Source organism: Polyodon spathula, chromosome 8 (assembly GCF_017654505.1).
Source record: "Polyodon spathula isolate WHYD16114869_AA chromosome 8, ASM1765450v1, whole genome shotgun sequence".
Classification (NCBI taxonomy): domain Eukaryota; kingdom Metazoa; phylum Chordata; class Actinopteri; order Acipenseriformes; family Polyodontidae; genus Polyodon; species Polyodon spathula.
Genome location: NC_054541.1, coordinates 14484891 through 14490890, shown reverse-complemented (window position 1 = coordinate 14490890; position 6000 = coordinate 14484891).

Genomic DNA, 6000 nt, shown 5'->3' with positions numbered 1-6000 from the left:
AGGCAGGGAATGCGATTTAAAAGTTTAAAAAAGTGGTAGCACAATAAAATAAAAAAGTCCTTATGTGCCCTTTAAACTGATATAACAGACTAATTTTACAAAAACTCTTTTCACATCTAAAAGCAGTATTGGAACCCAGGCCTCCAGAGGTGAAAGATGTTCAAAGCTAAGACCACTAGTTTTGAACCCAGGCTTCCAGAGGCAGGAGGCATGAATTAGAGATTAATGAACTAGCCTTCTGTGTGCTCCACCTAGCCTCTGGAACCTGGATCCACTGTCTCCAGGCCCGCAGGGAAGCAACACATTCAGTACAAATACCCTGATAAACACGACAGCAGATTAGCAGAATAAAAAGTGTTGACCTGACACTGCACCCCGGGGGGGGTGTGTGTTCAATTGTTCTATTTTTATTGAAAAAGAAAACTGAAGTCAGGTACACTGAGACGAGGCATTCCATTTCTCAGCGAGATGCGTCTGTTTTGTTTGAAAACTCAAGAGATGGGAAACAAGGCACTGATGAGGGTATGCAAGCCTGTGATTCTGTGTTATCCTTCAAAATGAAATGCTGAATGAATGCAGAACAACTCTTTGCTTTCCTGCTCCATTATGTTGTATAGATAACTGTCCCATCATCTTCAAAACCATGCAGAATATTGTCAGGAGCAAGTCTCCCCACCAGTGCAGGGGAACCTCAATATTATCCATACACAGCCTGTGCAGGAGCAATGTGATTGAATTTGTTGCTAGGTGAGGTTAGCTGCAAACTGGCTACCGTGGCTCTCTATTGCAGACCTCACACAAATTCACACATAAACCAATACAGAAATAAGTGAATCATGGACAGTCTGAGCAGGCAAGGGAAACATAACGAGAACCACAATACCAGGTGGGATATATGTTAGGAAAGGTGACTGCTGGATGTACAAACTTGGTGACCCCTTCTCACTTGTGTGTGCTAAGACTGACATGCTGTGCCACCATCAGTCCCCACTTTAATGAAGTTAAAAGCACTGTCTTTATACATCACAAGGGGACTGAATATATGAGAGGGGACTCGAGAAATTCTGAATTAATAATCTACCAGCCTGTTGGTCTGACATACGGCATAAACAACCATGCAGGAATAATTGCAGTCAGATTTCTATGAATACGAATGAATAGCCTCTTCTTACTGCTGTATTGGTTGTGTCTGACACATGCATTATTCCTAAACACATCAGTCACCATATACAAACAGGAAGGGCAGGGCTTGATGGCGCATTGAGCATTGATGAAAACATTTGTTTGGTTTTATGATGGGAATCGGGCAGAGTGGAAAGGATTTATAATGCGTTAAACTTATTTAAAAAAAATTAAAAAAAGAAATGCTGCACCCTGTCTGGTGTACTGTATTCGCTGGTTATAGAGCCCCTGCTGCACCTGCTGAGGGTCAGGTTAGCTGGATGGACAGTGCCCTCCTCGCCCTCCACACCCTCCTGTGCCACAGTGAAGGTGTCTGCCTATGCAGACAATGTCACTGTGTTTGTGAGTGGGGATGCTGATGTCCAAGCACTGCAGCAGACTCTAAATGAGTTTCAGAGAGCATCGTCTGCCAGAGTAAACTGGACAAAATGTGACACCTTCCTGTCGGGCAGCTGGGATGAGGGCACCCCTCCTTTCCTGCCTGAGGGGCTGGAGTAGAACAGAACTGGCATTAAAGTGTTGGGGTGCACCTCGGATATTTGTTTAGTTATTTATTTGTTCTTTTCCTCGCTCCTCCCTGAGTGAGGAATCACTCCCTGTCCCTCAGGCTGTGACAGGTGCTTGTTTACTGGGCTGCCACTTCTATATAGCTTGTCTGCTCTCCGAGGAGGATGGAGAGTTTTTCTGGGATTGTCAGGTCTGGGAATTCTGTGCAGAGATGTTTTATTTTTGGGAAGAAGGCTTCCCTTATTTTATTATGTTTTGTGCGCTGCAATAAAAAGTGTATCTCTGTCTCGACCTGATTGAGCTGACAGTGATCACATAACCTGTTCTCTTTGGGCCGTCATGTCCCCACCAATGAATAAGGTATTCTTATGTGTTTTGTGCTATAATCTGGTTGAGTCTGATTGTATGTGTTAGAGTGGTGTGGTGCTGAAGCTGGTTAGTGTTAAATGTGGGTTAGTGCAGGATGATGAATCCCTTCAAGTACACAAGGAATTGAGCCCTTGTTCAAACTGTTTCTTCTTAAAATACATTTTAGAGCGACTCAAGTATCATGAGGAGAAAACTGACAATTTTGCAGACCAGATCCAACTGTCGGTACATTTTAAACCTTGTTTTGTGCACCTGTTTGTAAAAATGAGAAAGTTAGCATAATTTTATTTGTGGGACATGTGTGCCTTGTACCTTAAGGGTGAAAAGCCTAGGCTGAGCTTTGGTTGGGTTGGGGTGGGGTTAGGATTGTGAGGGCTTGTTTCTCTCAGAACCAGCAGACAGATCTACAACACTAACATCATCCGTACCCCAAACACACACCATGATCCAGCCATGTGATTTCAGACACTCAATCAATTAGGTCTGTGGCTGTTTAAAGAGTTAATGAAAAGATTATAAGTACAAATCTACAGCTGTGGCCAAAAGTTTTGCATCACCTAGAATTTTAAGATTGAGACATGATAATAAAAAATAAACAACTGATCTTTTATTTAACATCATGTAATAAAAGAAACTCTTAAAACATTGCACTGAAATCAAACTTTAAAAAATGGCTAAAATGAAAAGGTCCGTCGGCAGTGCAAATCCATTTCGGCACAGTCCAGTCACATTGCAGTGTGGAGGCGTCGTAATCACAGCTGTTGCAGTTTCTAAAAAGTCAAATGTTAAAGACAGTCAAGTAATAGAGGTTTATGCAAATGACTTTGATGTGCAGATATTTAAATTTCATTGACTTTCATCTTCAGTCCTTTCCCCTATAGTGCTGCTGTTTCTCATCCACAGACTCTGGCTTCACACATAGGGGATGGTATTGATCTGTAACAGAAAGTCAGAGGGGGGCCAAAGGGTCTGCCAAGCAGTTATGTAATATACACTCAATCAAAGTGTCATAATTATGGTATCTACTTACGAAGACAAGTTCTGCATGATATTTAAATAAACAGTAACCTGCAATTCAGAGCTGGAAATAAGACCCCTATTGCACAGCAGTTTCACCCATTCCAGGTTTTAATATGTGCTTGATTAGCCATAGTGTGTTGGTAACAAGCTCAGGTGTGTCTCATAGCAAAATCAGGAATGGAAAAGTGCTACGCAATGAGAGTCTTTTCTTCCCCATCCTTGCAATTTATGAAAATTTGTAAAACAGTCATGTATCTGTAATATGAGTTATCTCTGGTCCTTGAAGCATGCAATGGTAAAGATCACTCGCTCACTATATTGAAATACAAGTGGACCTCAACCCTGGAACAGGATTCATCCATTTGCCAAGACTGCGTACAGAATAACTGACTGTAGTCTGAATGGGTTTCCCAGAAGAAAGCTGATCAGTTTGTTTACAGATTGTGAGTGGAAACATCCTGACAGGTTCTGGAAAGAGAGAGACCAGACCATTCAAAATGACCCACGTAGGCAGGGGTCGATCACCAGCCTGCTTGTAAGAGTTTAGAATATTATACAGCTTTCATCCTTGCTAGAATTAATGAATTGATGTTCTGTTGTATTATATGCTGTTGAATTAATGAGTAATTTATGCAAGATAACCCTCTCAGAACAAACGCTGCCTGGGAGCTTCATTCAGCCAACTTAATAAGATTCAATTGCCGGAGCCTTCATTTATCTATGTGCTGTGTGCTCATCTCCGCCCAGAATGCAGAAAATAAGATGCCTGTTTGGTCTTTGATATTTTTCGCATTAACAAAGGAGGCTTTTTGAATGTGCTCAAGAATAGAGCTGCTAGTTAAGAGGGGTTATGCATTCCATTAGTACCACATGTAGAATGCAGATTAGTAATTGATTGGGCTTTTATGGTGGTTCTATTTGTGGTGGGGGTGGGGGGGCAGCAGCAGCAATTGAGGATGTCCTTCATGAATAATAGAGATCTAGCTTCCAGCAGCGTTATCCATAGGGAACTGCCAATGGCAGCTCAGCTGTGCGCTGTCTTTCCCTAGAGAGCCAGGTCTCTCAAGCATTGTTCAATGCTACAGAAAAGCTGCATTAAAGAATCAAAACTTGATTTTCTGTGAAGGGCAGATTGGCAGCTATCGATTCATTTATACATGTAGTTTCCAGAGTGACTGCCCATTGCCATGAGTCTATTGTGCTATGTTCAGTGCTTTTCCATGGTCCTGTATATTGTATGTTTATCAAGGGTCAGACTTGATGTCTGTGGGCTGTTTTTTTGTGTTCTGTCTGTACCAGAATGCATGGCTCTGCGCTGGACAGATAACACTGTGTAACAAAAAACAATTTTAGTTTTTCGAGATTTACGATTATACTGTAAATACAGTATAATTGTAAATCTCGAAAAACTACTCACTTCTAAATCTTTTGTAGTCATCTTTGTATTACTTTAGTATAAATACATGTTAATTTGGATTCATACGTTGTTTTTTTTTTACTTTATGTGAACGAAAAGACACACATTTGCCCATTTTCCCATTGGAAATAGTGATATTTTGAAATATCACTGACCTGGTCACAAAAGCAAAGTTTGTGGGGAATAATAGCCATTTTCTATACTTTTGAGGCATAAGCAATTAGGAAATAACACTTACTACCCAGGAACAAAAATTGTGTTACATAGTGTAATCCAAAACAGGTAATGCAAAAAAAGTTTGTGCACCCTTAGGATTTGCACATATTTCACATATTTAAAATCTAAAATGTTATTAGAGCTTAATCTAAGTCCTAATAATAGACAAAGATAACCTAATTAAAGAAATGACACAAAAACATGATACTTTTTCAACATTTGTTTATCCACAAATGATTCAACATTCAGTATCCATGTGTGAAAAAGTATGTGAACCTTTAGATTCAGTAACTGGTGGCACCCCCTTGAGCAGCAATGACTTCAAATAAGTGTTTCCTGTAACTGTTGGTCAGTCTCTCACATCGGTTTTGAGGAATTTTGGCCTCCCAAACACACCCCTGAAGATCTATCTAATTATTTAAACACCTGATTCTAATCATCCCCTTAATTGAGCTGATAAACCTAAGGGTTGACTTACTTTGTCACATACCCTGAATCTTAATTACTCATTGTTTGTCTAATTCATACATAATTCTGTTTCAAAAGACATGGAATTGGTTAATATAAACCCTATTGGATATTTAAGAAAAGACTGGTTTTGATTCAAGAAGGCGATCATGGTAAAACTATGGAATTTCCATAATTATCATTGGGGTTCACAAACTTTTTCTCGGCACTGTGTGTGTGTGTGTGTGTGTGTGTGTGTGTGTGTGTGTGTGTGTGTGTGTGTGTGTGTGTGTGTATATATATATATATATATATATATATACTGTGGCAGAGTGAGGCAGGCTGTGGACAGGGCAGAGGTCCTGCACACTAAGACATGTGTATTGGTGGCAGTTTATGCACATCCTCAGGTGATGGCGTTGATAAAGACGAGGTTGTAGTCCTGGTCTCTTTAATATGCACACAGAGACACAACACATACATATGATTCCAGTGTTCTGTGTTCTCAGTCTTTCTGAATGCTGCTGTGTCTTTAGCCCGGGTTGTGCTGCAGTAAACGCTGGTTAACTGGCAGATTAGGCTGTCGCATCTGGTAGAGGTTCTTGCCAGACATCAAAAGACAAAACACAAAAGACTTCTAAAACCTCCAACTCCCCCAGAATCCTATCTGCGGTGTCTCGTGGATAAAGGCAATCAGTCCTTTTCAGATTGCAGGGCAGTGATAGCACGTAATGCATTCCTCGTGAGGAGGCATTGATGAGAGGGACAGAGTGGCTATGTGTGGGAGGACAGTGATGAGAGGGACAGAGTAGAGACACTGTGTGGGGGGGACAGTGATGAGA